Below are 16480 nucleotides of genomic sequence, written 5' to 3'. Positions count from 1 at the left end.
TATCTGACTCTTTGTGACCCCATGGACTACACAGTTCATGGACTTCTCCAGATCAGAATACTAGAGTGGGTAGCCTTTCCCTTCTCCAGGGGATCTTCCCAACCCAGGGATCAAACCCAGGTCTCCCCCACTGCAGGCGGATTTCTCACCAGCTGAGCCACAAGGGAAGCCCAATGAAACCAATATGTCCCTTGAATTGTATCAGGTGAACTAAAATGTACCTTGTGAAACATCAGCTCATTTTAAAATGGCAAAATCCGGAGCACATAGGCAATATTTTATAATAACCATCAATGGAATACAATCTTTAAAAACTGTGAGTCATTATGGATACATGAAATGTATAATGTTTCAAATCAACAATATTGTGATCAAAACAATGACTTTTGAGAACACAACTAAAAAAAAAAAAAAGGCAAAATTGTGGCTGTCCAAAGAGAAGGGTGTGGTCTTTAAGGAACTTAACACAAGGGAGAACAGGTAGCATGACTCAGTCATAGTTGGTCCTGTGCTGTATGATAGAAAATACTCTTAAATTGCTCCAGGTATTTAAGAAAGCGGTTTCCGCTGAAACAGACATGACTCTCAAAAGAATCCACTGGAGCTTAGGATAAGTGCATTAAAGAGCAAAATCCTGACCACCCTGGCATTTCTCAAACACAATACTGGTAACCCTTCCTCTTATTTTCCACCTCTTCATACTTTTGCCACTAGCTACGGCTTCCTAGATGGTGCTAATGGTAAAGAACCCACCTGTCAATGCAGGAGATATAAGAGACATGGATTTGATCCCTGGGTTGGGAAGATCCCCTGGAGAAGGGCATGGCAACGCACTCTGGTATTCACAGGGTCACAAAGAGTTAGACACGACTGAAGTGACTTAGCACACACGCACCCTTTGTTGAGGTTACCAAGAGCTAGGTACCATGGAAAGCACTTGGAGGGCACTGTTCACCGTATGAAAGTCCCATCACAACTCTTCTCATGTGGCAGGTACTATTATTTACCCAGACTACTTTACGGGGGCTGGAGGCAGTGGGGAAGGGGGCCTCCCAGGTGGCTCAGTGGTAAAGAATCTGCCTGACAATGCAGGAGACATGGGTTTGATCTCTGCATCGGGAAGATTCCCTGGAGAAGGAAATGGCAACCCACTCCAGTATTCTTGCCTGGGAAATCTCATGGACAGAGGCACCTGGTGGGCTACAGTCCATAGGGGTGGGAAAAGGGTCGTACACAACTTGGTGACTAAACAACAACTTCACAGGTAAGAGTGTGAGGTTCAGCAAGGCTAAGCCTCTTGTTCAATGTCTCACAGCTATTAGGTGGAGGAGCTAGAAGGCTTCAAAGGCCAAGACACACCAAGAGATTAATTACAGTATTCTATCACCTGATTCCCTGACAGATTCCCAGAGTAGTGTCCTAGAGAGCCCACATAATATTCTCATCTCTGGCAAGGTGGAGCTTCCCCTTCGCCCTCACCCCTACTTACAAATGAAACCTCTGAACCGATTAGTTTCAAAAGCCATCACTCAAGCATTTTTACATTTGCTTCCCTGAGGTTTGCCCCAGTGTGAATTGTGATGTTGGAAGAGATGAGCTTGCAAGTGGAGGACAAAACATTGAACTCAAGGTCCATCTCCTCCCAAAGCATTCATCCAGTCCTCCTAGATCTAATGTCACAGGTCAAACTGGGGAACCAAGCACGGCGTGCTGACTGGTTTTGTTTGGCCCAGGTTGCACTGTGCTGGATTAGAAACTGCTCTCTCCTGTCACCTGATGAGGTGTGGTGTGAGTGGTTTTCCTTCAGGGTCTACAGAAGGTTCATTTGCTGGTTTTATCAGTTTCTCCACCAGGCCACAGGGCAATCAAGTGAACCCACTGAGCAACCTGTACATAAATTTACCATCTTTCAGTGAGAATAGACAGAGTATCACCTAGCTGGGAGATAGTATGATCTGCACCTGTCAATGCTACAAAACCAGGCTTGTGGCCCTCCCTAAAGGTGAAAGATCCGGCTTTACAAATCACTCCAGGAAATGAAAAGTCACTTGGCTCCCGTTCTTACATAAGGATAAATCTCTCCATTCATTTGAAATCTGAGCAGTATGACTTAACCACATTGACAATCTGGGGAAACTGGTTTGGGCTTCCTGAAAACGAAAATATACCACAGTCCAATTTAATCAAAGGAAAGGTCATCTGTCAACTCCCACAATGATATTTATTTTTCTTAATCATTTCTTTTATCCTCTGTCCTTCAAATCCCATTTCCTTTTCAAAGATGTTGGCTTACGAATTTTTTTGTCAAGGGAAAATCCATGCATATGTTCTGAAGTGACAGACTAAAGATAATACCTTTTGTTGTTAATCATCACCACCATCCACACGTATGTTATCTTCTGGGTTCATGTGAACTGTATGCTGAGTTTCAAGAACTCAACCTTGCATTTACTTATTTCTTTGGATTAGAGTTAATTTTGTGGTGATCAAGACCTCACTAGAGTAGAAGAGAAGCTGCTATTTACCACAAATTCACTCATTCATTTAGCAAATACGTATTATGTGTATACTGCATCCGAGCATGTAGAAACAAGTGTCATAGGATGCAGTTGCATTTAAAAAAAAATTTGTGTGTAATTCTTAAAATTAATTTTTACTAGAGTACAGTTGCTTTAAAATGTTGTTAGTTTCTTGTTGTATGGTAAAGTGGATCAGTCACACATATATATATACACTCTATTTTTATATTTCCTTCCAATTTAGATCGCCACAGAATATTGACTAGAACTCCCTGTGCTGTAATATTGACTAGAACTTCCTGTGCGGTACAGTAGGTTCTCATTAGTCATTTACTTTATACACAGTAGTTTATTTATGTAAGTTCCAATCTCCTAATCCATCTGACCCTCCCATCCCCCGCCTTGGTAACTGTAATTGTCCTCTATTTCATGATATTGCTTTTAAGTTATGCAAATGTATTCAGCCAAAAGAGATAGAAGAAATAAGGGGGAAATTCTATCCATCATTCTATTCAAAAGCTCATTGTTGAGAATAAGTGTGAAATGGAAGGTTTGAAGTTGCTTCCTTTTAAGATGATTTTAGTGTCTATGTCCGTAAAGCACCAGCTTCTCAACATATTGAGAATTTTCTAGTATAGTATTTAAGCATTTAATACATGCTCGCTAATCATAAGAAACGTCTGTATTTCTTAACTGCTTAACTTAAGAAACAGCTATGTGTTTCAAATGGAGAAAAATACTACCTGATGAATTTTGGTCTTCGACAGGTCACCTTCCCAACACATTTTCAAAAGTAATTTTAACTATGCACAATTAGAACCTACCCCAGTTCTAAGATGTGATGTTATATATCTGGAAATGATGACTGAATAAATCAATAAATTACCAAAGGTTAATCATGAGCCCACATCCTAAATAACAATGAATATTCATTCATTAAGACTTCTTTTGGGTTACAAATCAATCACTGAGAAGCAAGGAAAATGAGCATTAATAGGCTTAGGGATCATTTTAAGGAGAGTTTAGATTACTTTAAAAGGAATACACTTGAATAGGTGGAGCACAAAGGATCTGGGGGGCCATGAAACTATTCTGAATAATACTGTAATCATGGATATATGACATGCATTTGTCAAAAGCTATAGAATCAGTACAACACAGAGAGAATCATAATGTGACTATGAACTTTCAGTTCAGTTCAGTCACTCAGTTGTGTCTGACTCTGTGACCTCATGGACTGCAGCATGCCAGGCCTCCCTGTCCATCACTAACTCCTGGAGTTTACTTAAACTCCTGTCCATTGAGTCGGTGATGCCATCCAACCATCTCATCCTCTCCTGCCTTCAATCTTTTCCAGCATCAGGGTCTTTTCAAATGAGTCAGTTCTTCACATCAGGTAGCCAAAGATTTGGAGTTTCAGCTTCAACATCAGACCTTCCAATGAACACTCAGGACTGATCTTTGGGATGGACTGGTTGGATCTCCATGCAGTCCAAGGGACTCTCAAGAGTCTTCTCCAACACCACAGTTCAAAAGCATCAATTCTTCGGCACTCAGCTTTCTTTATAGTCCAACTCTTGCATCCATACATGATTACTGGAAAAACCATAGCCTTGACGAGACAGAGCTTTGTTGGCAAAGTCTCTGCTTTTTAATATGCTGTCTAGGTTGGTCATAACTTTCCTTCCAAGGAGTAAGCGTCTTTTAATTTCATGGCTGCAGTCACCATCTGCAGTGATTTTGGAGCCCAAAATAAAGTCTGCCACTGTTTCCACTGTTTCTCCATCTATTTGCCATGAAGTGATGGGACCAGATGCCATGATCTTAGTTTTCTGAATGTCAAGCTTTCAGCCAACTTTTTCACTCTCCTCTTTCACTTTCATCAAGAGGCTCTTTAGTTCTTCTTTGCTTTTTGCCATAAGGGTGGTGTCATCTGCATATCTGAGGTTATTGATATTTCTCCCAGCAATCTTGAACTAGTAATGTACCAATATTGATAATCTGAAACAAATGTATGACACTAATGCAAGATGTTACTGATGGGGAAACTGAAGAGAGGGGAGAGGAGAGAAGATAAGATATATAGATATATAGATATATATTTTTTTTTTCTGGATTTTCTGTTCAACTCTTGTGTAAACCAAAAACTACCCTTAAAAAAATAAAATCTACCAATTTTTTTAAAAAGATTAAAAAAGAAATCTACTTTCAATTAGTGGTTCTTAACTGGGGCAACTTTGCTCCTCAGGGGATATTTAGCAATGTCTTAAGACATTTAGTCACACCTAGGGAAGAAGTGTTACTGGCAGCCACTGAGCAGACGCCAGGATGCTACTATACAGCCTACAATACACATGACAGGCCCCAGCAACAAAGGATTATCTTGCCCCAATTGTCAAGAGTGTTGAGGTTGAAAAACCCTCACCTGGATTCTTATAAAACTACTGATAATCCAACCCTAAAACTTCTAATTGCATCTTTTAGACTTGAAGAAATCTTCTCTTCTGTCATCCTTAGACTATCAAGATGTTAGAATATAAAAGTATCTCAGATGCAAGTGTCTAATAGGACCCATGGGAGAGAGGCACTAGAAATCCATCTGCGTAAGCTAGCTGAGAAGGGCAAGTCAAACTCAGCAGCAGACACAGGGACTGTGGGGACTGATGGGGACTATGAGGAAGAGAACGTTGTCCACCTGAAGTATTACTTGGAATATAGATTTGACTGTGTGAGACAGAGATCAACACTTTGGTTAATTTCTCTTGATATAAAAGTCAGAGCTGGAATAACATGAAGTATTCAGGGGCCCAATCTCTTCTCCTGTTGCTTCACCATTCCTGGGGTGCTGCTATCCTTCATGTGATCCAAGATAGCCCATCACCATACCCACATTTTAGCCATCAGGTAGGCAAAAAAGAATAAAGGAGGACATACCCAATCCATTACAGGCAGAACGTGAAAGCTGCCCACCTCCCCTATTCCCACTGGCCAGAATCATCGCAAGGCTCTTGCTAACTGCAAGGGACACTGGGATGTGTAAGTCTTTATTTTGGGCAGCCACATGCATCGCTAAAAATTCTACTAATATGGAGAAAAAGGCGACTGGATACTGAGGAAACAGACACCACTGCTGATGGGGAAACACTGCTCAGATCCAGGTCTTTTGTGTCACATGGGAATACAGATCCACTACTGCCTAATAATGATTACACTTGTTTTGAAAAGGGGCAAAAATCTCAGATTTTTACCTAGAGCAATTTCAAAATAATGCCTCCATCAGGAAAAAAAAAAAAAGTCAAAATAAAAAGTAAAACATTCTGCAGGTCCTATAAAACATATATACCAGCAGACCATGACCATTACTTTGCAATTTCCGATATAAACTATTAGAAGAGCATGTATAGTTCTCAGTTCAACTTGGTTTCCAGTTTCAGATAATTTATTTACAGTGCAAAGTGTCAGTAGGGCATGAATAAATGAGAAACATAAATAATTTTGACAAATGTGGAATCCGGACCATTCCAAAAGATTACTCTCAGGAAAAAACACAGCCTCATTTCTTTGTGTTTGAGAACGTGCCTATTAATCCTCCAAATCTGTTCCTTTGCACTATTGCAAAACATCCTTTCCCGTGAATACATAGTATCACTTTTCTGAAAGAATGTATTTAGTACAGGAAACCTCTAACAAGTCACCACCAACAAGGAAGTGACTGAGCTGAGGAGCTGGCTATGACACCAGAGGACCAAGAAGATACAAAGATGGCTGAGATGGATGGCCCGGCAGTGAAAGGGCTTGTATCTCTCACCAAGGAGGGCACAGGTAGAAACCCAGATGGCCAACAGGCAGAATCAAGTGTTCACCTTTACAGGAACTCAGGGGAACACACAGTAAACCTTTAATGGATTACCACTTTGTACCAGACTGCACAGAGGTTACATCAAGATGTTTGACAATAAGAACTCCCATCCATCCATAGTGGAAAACTCTACTGATATGATCATTTTGGAAATCTGCATACCCCACGACCCAGAGATCTTTTCCTAGGAATATCTCTAGAGAAACTTACACAAAAGAATAAAGTTTATAACAGCATTTTTCGCAGTAAGACAAAAGAAAACAACCCAAATATCCCATGACAGTAGAAATGATAAAATTATAGTATTCATAATGGAATGCCATATAGCAAAGAAAATACAGTTTAGCTTCACACAATATGGTGAATCTCACAAACATTAAGCAAAGAATCAAGACTCAAAGTAATATATACATCACCATCCCCTGTAAATATGTTCGAAAGCAAACAAAACGAATACAGAGGATCATACACAGGTGACACAATATAAAGCAAAACAAGAAAATAAGTTCCATAGAGTCAGAGTACAATCGGGGAAAGAGAGAATGTTTATTGGGAAAGGGGGGCGCTAGTACACAATGGGCGTGGGGTGGGGTCCTGACAACATTCCTCACTGGGTGTGGTTACGTGGCTGTGCAACTTCTAATCTGTTTTTTAAACCATTCATGCATGTTTTATGCATTCTTCCTGGTGATTATCAGTTCAGTTCAGTCACTCAGTTGTGTCCTACTCTTCGGACACCATGGAATGCAGCACGCCAGTCCTTCCTGTCCATCATGAACTCCTAGAGCTTACTCAAACTCATGTCCATCAAGTCAGTGATGCCATCCAACCATCTCATCCTCTGTCATCCCCTTCTCCTCCTGCCTTCAATCTTTCCCAGCATCAGGGTCTTGCAATGAGTCAGTTCTTTGCATCAGGTGGCCTAAGTACTGGAGTTACAGCTTCAGCATCAGACCTTCCAATGACTATTCAGGACTGATTTCCTTTAGGATGGACAGGTTGGATCTCCTTGCAGTCCAAGTAACTCTCAAGAGTCTTCTCCAACACCACAGTTCAAAAGCATCAATTCTTGAGTGCTGAGCTTTCTTTATAGTTCAACTCTCACATACATACATGACTACTGGAAAAACCATAGCTTTGACTAGACAGACTTTTGTTGGCAAAGTAATATCTCTGCTTTTTAACATGCCGTCTAGGTTGGTCATAGCTTTTCTTCCAAGGAGCAAGCGTCTTTTAATTGTCACCATCTGCAGTGATTTTGGAGCCCCCAAGAATAAAGTCTGTCATTGTTTCCCCATCTATTTGCCATGAAGTGATGGGACCAGATGCCATGATCTTAGTTTTCTGAATGTTGAGTTTTAAGCCAACTTTTTCACTCTCCTCTTTCACCTCCATCAAGAGACTCTATAGTTTTTCTTCACTTTCTGCCATAAGGGTGGTGCCATCTGGTGATATAATTCACATCCGGTGATCCGGGTGATATAATTGACATCAAAAACTAAGTTAAATATGACTAGTGGGTGAAAGGTAGGGCGCTGGTGAGCAAGTCCAGGGCCAGTTAGAGGGCAAGTGTTAGAAACACCAGGGGATTACTTTCAAGTTCATCCTGATCATTTTCAGAGTTTAGAACCAGGCAGGATTTCAAGTGTGAGTGGACTGACAGTAGCTGAATGCTTATTTGTTCACACTCTGAAGAACCCCAGCTGGGGAATTTGCCTGGGAGCTGAGACCACGTGGATCCTGCGAGTGGGTGGGGGAAAAGTGGGGAGGCCCAGGTCTGGCTAGAGCACAGAGGGGCCCTCCCCTCCCAGGGCTGACAGACAGGCAGGCAGGCAGGCAGGGCGGGAGGCTGGGTTTGTATGAATGAGGAGCGACCTCAGAATCCCCAAGGAGGGCCCCTGACCAGCTGGATGTAAGCAAGCCTGGACCGAGATGTCTCTGCCTCTCCCCAGGAGTAAACACACTCACTCTGTGTGGACGTTCTTGAGCCTCATGCAGTGGAAGTGTTATTTTAAAGACTCACTTGACTAGAACTGCCAAGAGGGACTGCTTTTTCTAAGTCCTAGCCAGAGACAATGCCCATAAATCTACAGGACTTTCTACTTGTCGGTAACAAACCAGAAATTGCTATTCTTCATCCTTTCAACAGGAATTCAGATGCTACAATGAAGAATGCTGCATTTTATCTGATGACTTAGGCTAAACCCCCACCCCTGCCCTCGTCATCAGGTATTCCACGTTCGTATTCTTACAGCTTTCTAGAAGGAAGCGGCCCAGGACCCACCGTTACCAGTTAGCCACCAGCGGCTCCTTTTGCCTCGATGATTGTTTTTGGCATTCCCAAGAACCCCCTTTCACAGGCTTTTGTTTTTCTTTCCTGATCTCACAAGCCCTGGAGGAATGTGCCAACCTCACCCCTTTCTGAGACAGCCACGTGGCTGGCAAAACTGAGGCCATCCTTTGTGTGTGCTGGAGCAGTTGTGTGGAAACAGCCACCCCCAGCAGATGTGTGCACCTGTTTGTGCCTAGTTGGGGACTTGCCCACAGTTATAATCAGCCACCTGCCATGCTGAGGCTGGAGGGCAAGGGAGTTCAGGCAATTAGCAAACGGTGGTTGCTGGCCGTTTTGGAGCAAACCAATCACTGAATGAGATCCCTTGAAGATGGTAACTGTCAGTATTTGGTGTGGGAGCATCCCTAGGTTTATAGAACACTTAAAAAAAAAAAAAAAGGCCAAGCCTCAAACTTTTCTTTTCTTTTTGATGCTAAAGCTCTTCCTTATCTGAAAAGCACAATGACCCATGGAAATGAGTGTCAAATGTCACCAAGACAAAAATTAAGCTCTTTAGGAAGTAACCTGGGACTGGAGTCTTCTTCTCACCCACATATAAGCGTAACTCAAAATCCATGTTTGATTAAATGTATGTTGTTTAGTCTCTCAGTCGTGTCCGACTCTTTGTGACCCCATGGACTATAGCCCACCAGGCTCCTCTGTCCATGGAATTCTCCAGGCAAGAATACTGCAGTGGGTTGCCAATCCCTTCTCCAGGGGATCCTCCCAACCCAGGGATTAAACCCAGGTCTCCTGCATTGCAAGCAGATTCTTTACCACTGAACCACCAGGGAAGTCCCATTAAACGCATATGCAAATATAAAAAAGCTATAGTAAATGCCTGTTGAACACTCAAGATAAAGTCTACCAGACAACCTAAGGGGCCTCCAAGAATCCAAGCGAGTTATCACAGCTGGGAGCTCTATTTAATACTGTGCTCTGTGTAAGCTAAAGATTTACTGTCATTAGGAACTGGTGTAAATTAGAAACGTTTGCCAGTCTTCTGGAATTGCCTGCACAGAGGTTGGTGATAAGCCCTTTCTTATCTATGCTTGCTGGAGAGCTGACCTGGCTGTCAAAGTTTTGCACTAAACTGAAGGAACGGGCCATGGCAATGATTACAACAGCCAGAAAAAGTGTATTTAATGTTTGTTAAATGGTGCAACAGGTGTCAATGCAACTACTAAAGCATTCTGGGTGGACCTGGTCTTTAAGGATGTGTGTATGTCTGCTCAGTCATGTCAGACTCTTTGTGATTCATGGACTGTACCCACCAGGCTCCTCTGTCCATGGAATTTTCCAGGCAATATTGGAGTGGTGTTATTTCCTCCTCTAGGGGATCTTCTGGACCCAGGGATCAAACCTGCATCTCCTGCATTGGCAGGCGGATTCTTTACCACTAGTGCCACCTGGGAAGCCCTGACAGCTTGCTTAACCATGGTATTATTAGAAGGATCTTGGATACAGAACATAAGCACTAATTTCCTCAACTATGATATCAGTGTTGGTCAACACTTTGGTTGTTAGCAGTTTAAGATATGTTATCAGTTTACTTAGAGCATTTTTTCAGTGGCCAGATAGCCTTCACATCACCCTTTTTTAATTAAAAAAAAATAATAATCATCATGTTTCTTTCAGTTATCTGGGAACTTGGCCTTCAATGATGAATCCAGTTCCTTACCTTCCTGACTGTATAACTAGGGAATTCTAACAGTAAATTTCTCTCTACTAATTCCCAGGTAAAGGGATATTAAAGGTTGTCGAGCATGAGAAAACACAGTAGCTCTTAAACCCCCTGGCCAGCAGCATCAGCACTATCTGAGGATGTGTTAGAAATGCAAATTCTGGGACCCCACTCCAGACCTATAGAACCAGAAGGGCTGAAGCTGGGACCCAGCAATCTGTTTAATAAATGACTTGAGAACCACAGGAACAGAATAACAGAATGAACACATAATATGAACACAGGGAGGTTTTCAAGAAAGAGATAAAATCTACAATTTAAAACAGGAAAGAAGGTCAAAGAGGCTGAGGAAGCCCAGTAGGTTAGTTTCAGGAGACCCTTCTGAGGCCCTTGTTGTTTAGTTACTCAGTCGTGTTCGACTCTCTGAGACTCCACGGACTGTAGCCCACCAGGCTCCTCTGTCCATGGGATTTTCCAGGCAAGAATACTGGAATGGGTTGTCATTTCCTCTTCCAGGCGATATTCCCGACCCAGGGATGGAGCCTGCATCTCCTGCATTGCCAGGCGGATTCTTTACCACTGAGCCACCTGGGAAGCCCCTTCCAAGGCTGACCCAGCAGTTATACAGACAGAGTAGGTACCTCCATTCAGTCCCTAAAAAGAAATGCTCACACTCACTGAACATTATTAGGCTTCAGAGACTGGGCTAAAACCTCTCTACAGGTTCTGCTATTATCACCAGCATCCCTGTTACATAGATGTGAAAACTGAGATTTAAAAGAGATTTCATTTAAACTCAGCAAGAAAGAAGCTGATATGATTCCAAGCCTACACTTGGACAACTCTGCCTAACTTCTCTAGTTTCAAAATGAAGGGACAGAAAACAAGGAAGGAGAGCAAAGGAGAAAAGAGAAGGCTTTTGCCAGCTTAACTTGAGGTTTTGGAATTTGTAATTATAGTGGCCACTCATTGATTCTACTAAACTTAGTTTCTAGGGTAAAGATAGGTTGCTTTTTTAAAACTAGATAATCTGATTTTAGATGGTGAGGGACAGGGAGGCCTGGTGTGCTTCAGCTCATGGATTGCAAAGGGTCAGACTAGACTTGATGATTGAACAACATAATCTGGTGTAGTAAAAAACTGGATTAAACCACAAAGATCTGATTGCAGATAACCAGACTGAATATGCATTATCACTCAGTGTTTCTTAAACCAAACCAACTACTATATGTAGCTGTCCTCTAATAGCAAAGATTCCAAACTTAGTTTAAAAAAAAAAAAAAAAAAACTTTTTAAGAGCTACAAAGTCAGACTCCAGTCATTTTTAGCAGAATTTTAGGGCATGCAAGCCCATCTGAGAAGCCCAGCATCCAACAAAGGTTCCTTAAACCACACAAGGTGTTCCTAATCCCTGATTTTTATTTTTCAAACTTTATTGAGTTTGACACTTTTTTTTTTCCAGCTGTGCTACCCAGCATGTGAGATCTTAGCTCCCGGACCAGGGATCAAACCTGCACCCTCTGTAGTGGACTCAGGTTATCTCAATCACTGGACTGCTAGGGAAGTCCCTGATGCCCCATTTGTAATCCTAGCTAAAAAGTTCAAAGTAAAATCTCAACCCTTGATGAGTTCTTTCTGTTACAGGATAGAGGGCTTGGGAGCAGCTGGAGAAAGAGGGAAACAAGCGGTCAATCTCATTCATAGTCAATCATATGCCAAGGCAAAAAGCTAGGGCTCAGATCCACCCGATTCTAATGCCACCACTGATTACTGCAAACAGTTTTTAGTAAAACTGCTCACAGACTGAGACGATTTCATAATAGCTAAAATAAAGTGCCTGCCTCACTTCCCACCCCTTCAGACCAAACCCTGCCAGCTGGTTAAGAAATATGAGTTAGTCTGGTCCGACCCTGAGTTTGTAGATGTGGGAAACAGGGCCCAGCGACCAAAGACTTACCAGGGGCCTTTAGCTGAGGTGGCGCTAGATCAAGAGGACCAGAGGCTGTCTGGCTGGTTCTCAGGACTCCAGGTTTAAGCTGAGCTGCAGCAGGGGAGGAGGAGGAAGGAGAGGAGGGAACTGGGAAGCTGGGTGGAGAGAACAGGGGGAGGGGCCGGAAAAGCCAGACGGGCTGGGCCAGAACTCTTCCCCTCCCCTCCCAAGTCAGAGGGTCTTTCTATTCTTGGGATTTCCTCCCCACCCCATTTAATCAGGTCTTGATCGCACCTCAAGCCAAATCAGGCAGTGGAAAGTGAGAACTGAAAGGATTATAGAAGCTAGGGATGTCCCCATCCCTTCTGGGAAAAGGAGGGACACCCCACTTCATCTTAATCAGATGCAGCTCCTTCCTTGGGGTTCTACTGTGAGCATACATTCCTAGGCTGCCCTTGGTTTCTAGCTGCCTTGGACCTCTCTGCTCCTTCACAAGACAATAAATTAGAAACTTCTGTGGCTCTAAAAGAAAAAGGGCATGTGCTGTGTGACAGACAAGTGCTCAGCATTTTACTTATACAAAAAGAGAAAGAGAGAAAAAAAAGGATGTCATTCAATCCTTATAGCAAACTGAGGTGTAGGAGCTGTTTCTAACTTACAGATAAGGAAACTGAGGCTTAGAGAGGTCACCTGGCTGCCTGCCGTCCCACCAGAGCTGGTACATGGGCAGCCAGGGTTGGGACATAGGCCACTGTAAAACCATCACATACTTAGAATCAAATCAACAGACGTGCTCTGGCTGGCCCTAGACCTGTGATGTGCAGTAATAAGGTCAGGACCTAGAAGTGGATTCAGTTCCAGGTCTCCATGTTTATAGGACTTACCTAAACTAACCTATGTGAGCCTCGGTTTCTTCATTATAAAGACAGGGATACTGATGTGTTTTCTGGCATTCTTGGGAAGATGCTATGAAGCTATGTTGCTATGAAGGCACCTGCCTATGTTCATTAAATGTATTCTTTCCTTTCTGATCACAGTATAGGAGACCATCAATTATACCAAACACTTTACTTCAATCATCCTCAGAACAGGCTAGGGGTGGTTTCTTAACACTGAGAAGAATCCCCAGTGGGTGATCTAGGTTAGAGTTGCCAGATTAAACATTTAGAACACACACTAAAAAAAGTTATCCCTTGTTTATTTTACGTGTTCAGTCTGGCAATCCTAACAGTTGGTAATAAACCACATGGGTAAAGAACTTTGGAAGCAGCTTGGCAAGTCCCTAGTTGTAAGTGGCTTTAGGGTTGATTCAACAGAACACACGGTAACTGGTGGAAGTGCAGCCTTCAAACTTGCTCCTCCAACATCATGACCAATCCGTGGAATTTGTACCAGACCCTCCTTATCTCTGCATTCTACCAGAGACAAGAAACCAGCTTGTGTTGTGGGAAACTCAGCGTCCTCTCATCTAGAATTCCTTTGTTAAACTCTTGTCTGTTGTCTAACTTGTAACCAAGGACAAATTACTCTGTCCATCTGCATGCTTGATAGGGATCAACTGTCAAACTACTTTTTTTTTTTAGAATCTGAAGAATTTCTTATAATAATGAAAATGTGATGAGAGACTTTTTTTCTAAACATTAGCCAGCTTGCCAAGAACTCTGATCCTGTCTACTTTGAAACTTCACGTCTTTTAGAAGAAATATAATCCACAAAAATGACTTAGGCTGAGAATGAGGTTAACACAAAAATCTGTAAATATTGAAAATAAAAACACTTTAGAAATTCAGAGAGACAGAGGGTAGAATGGTGGTTGCCAGGAGTTGAGGGGAACCCAGTGAAACCCCAAGGTCTGAGCCAGGGCTGATGATATTCCACTGCTGCCAGAAATGAGAATTACAGGTACCAGGCACAGTTCAAACGCTTTTATGGGCATTTTCTCTCTTGATTTTCATAATGGCCCTAGGAGGTCTAGGTCATGTTATTGCCTGTGCCTCAGACCTGGGCGATCATACGTACTGAAATCAGAAAGAGGCTAAGAGGTTCCCAGACGTACATGCAAAAGGACTTTTTTGCAGAATTCTGTGAGGTTCCACCTTCATCAATGGAGTACCTGTTTAGACGCCTACAAGAGGATCCTTTCTTTAATAATCCATCTAATACCCAGGCCTTACAGTTTTCAACAACCAGGACCCAAGCTACACAATTTGCAATACCCAGTGAAAAATTAAAATGTGGAGCTTCTTTGTTTAAAAAATCATGAGGAATCTCAAGATGGCTACAGAAGAGTGTCAAACTGAGCGTGGGTCCCTTCTGAGCAGGGGGCCCTGTGTGACTGCACAGGTCACACCCTGGTGAAGTCTGCCCCGCCAACAGCATTTTTCCCTGGTAGGTTTCCACTGTCTTAATTGCTTCCTTTCTGCCTGCCCAGCCTCAGGCACCTGTGCCCAGAACTAAATGAGCCTGTTCACAAAGGCACACAGGCCCCCGGGGGCCAGCAGGTTCTGGACAGGGCCCCCCACATGCCGGGGGGAATCACAAGCTCGCTGCCTTGTTGCTCTGGGGTGGCAGGGAAGGGCTTTAAGCCTTGGTTTGGGAAGTTTCTGTTAGGTCAAGTGGGTAGTGTTCCATGAATCTTACATTCATTTTGAAAAATGATGCAGTGTCAGAGATCTGTAGGTCACTGTGCTCATCTATGAGTTTTATAACAGTACAAAATAACACTTAAAAAAATTCTGACATAAGCACTGTATATTCATTACCAATAAATGAAAACACACTGACATGTGAAGAAGGCAAATTGCAAACATTTCTATCCCACCCATCCCAAGATAACTCTTAGTCATGACCATAGTACCAGCTTAATTTTTTTTTTTTACCTCTACCATAAACAGGGCAAATTTGTTTTGCAAATTTGAAAGTTGTTCAGAGAGTAGATCTTAAATGTCCTCATCACAAGAAAAAAATTTTTGTAACTATGTATGGTGATGGATTTTAACTCGACTTGTTGTGGTGATCATTTTGTAATACATACAAATATTGGATCATTATGTTATATACCTGAAACTAATATATGGTTACAAGTCAATCATACCTCAATTAAAAATTTTTTTTTTACTTTTTAAAAAGAACTTTAATTATTCTTATTTACAGATGGGAAACTGCAGTAGAGAGATGTTCAATAACACAGCTAAGATTGTTCACCAGTGAGAAGCAGGATCTGGAGTCAAACTCAGTTTTGCCTAACTTCAGAATCCACTCTACAGCAGTCTTTGTGGTGGGGAGTCTGTAGGTGTGCAGAAAGAAAATACTACATCTTCTAATGATACTTTCTTTGTATGCATTCTTTGAACATGTTACTCTATGTCACTGCTTTTGATGATGACTCTTTTGTGAGTATTTTACAATATACATGATGCTAATACAGTTCTCCATGTCTACAACTATGGGCTTCCCTGTTAGCGCAGCTGGTAAAGAATCTGCCTGCAGTGCACGAGACCCCGGTTCAATTCCTGGGTTGGGAAGATCTTCTGGAGAAGGGATAGGCTACCCACTCCAGTATTTTTGGGCTTCTCTGATGGCTCAGCTGGTAAGGAATCTGCCTGCAATGCGGGAGACCTGGGTTCGATCCCTGGGTTGGGAAGATCCCCTGGAGAAGGGAAAAGGCTACCCACTCCAGTATTCCGGCCTGGAGAATTCCATGGACTGTATAATCCATGGGGTTGCAAAGAACTGGATGTGACTGAGTGACTTTCACTTTCAAATCTATAACTGTATAATGAAATAAATAATTAAAAGTATACAAATGAATGGGGCTGTATGAACAAAACAATTTAGAGGTTACTGCACTGTGCTATAACTTACAGACTAGTTTTTATACATGTATCATATATTTGAATATATTGGCATATATGTTTTTTTAATAAAAAAGATGATACATGTGCTTTTTTCTATTTTCTATATTGTAATCATTTTTCCATGTCAATAAATATTCACCTACAAATGTATTCTAATGTAAGTACTGAGCTTCTTAAGTGTTACTTTTGATAAGATTTCATGATTTAGAACAAGGATCTGATATCCATCCTACATTCCAAAGCCTTCATCCCACCCTCACTCCAATGAATGGTGGAGTGTCTGGAAGCCAGGGACTCTC

General features: G+C 42.1%; 1 protein-coding gene across 4 annotated transcripts in view; it reads right to left on the bottom strand.

Annotated features, from left to right (window-relative positions):
- Positions 1-16480, bottom strand: part of FRMD4B (FERM domain containing 4B) — a 193989-nt gene that overhangs the window by 49353 nt on the left and 128156 nt on the right. The gene's annotated exons all lie outside the window — the stretch shown is intronic.

This window comes from Bubalus kerabau, chromosome 20 (assembly GCF_029407905.1).
Source record: "Bubalus kerabau isolate K-KA32 ecotype Philippines breed swamp buffalo chromosome 20, PCC_UOA_SB_1v2, whole genome shotgun sequence".
Classification (NCBI taxonomy): domain Eukaryota; kingdom Metazoa; phylum Chordata; class Mammalia; order Artiodactyla; family Bovidae; genus Bubalus; species Bubalus kerabau.
The sequence above is the reverse complement of the archived record's forward strand: the minus strand, read 5'-3'. Positions and strand labels throughout refer to the sequence as shown.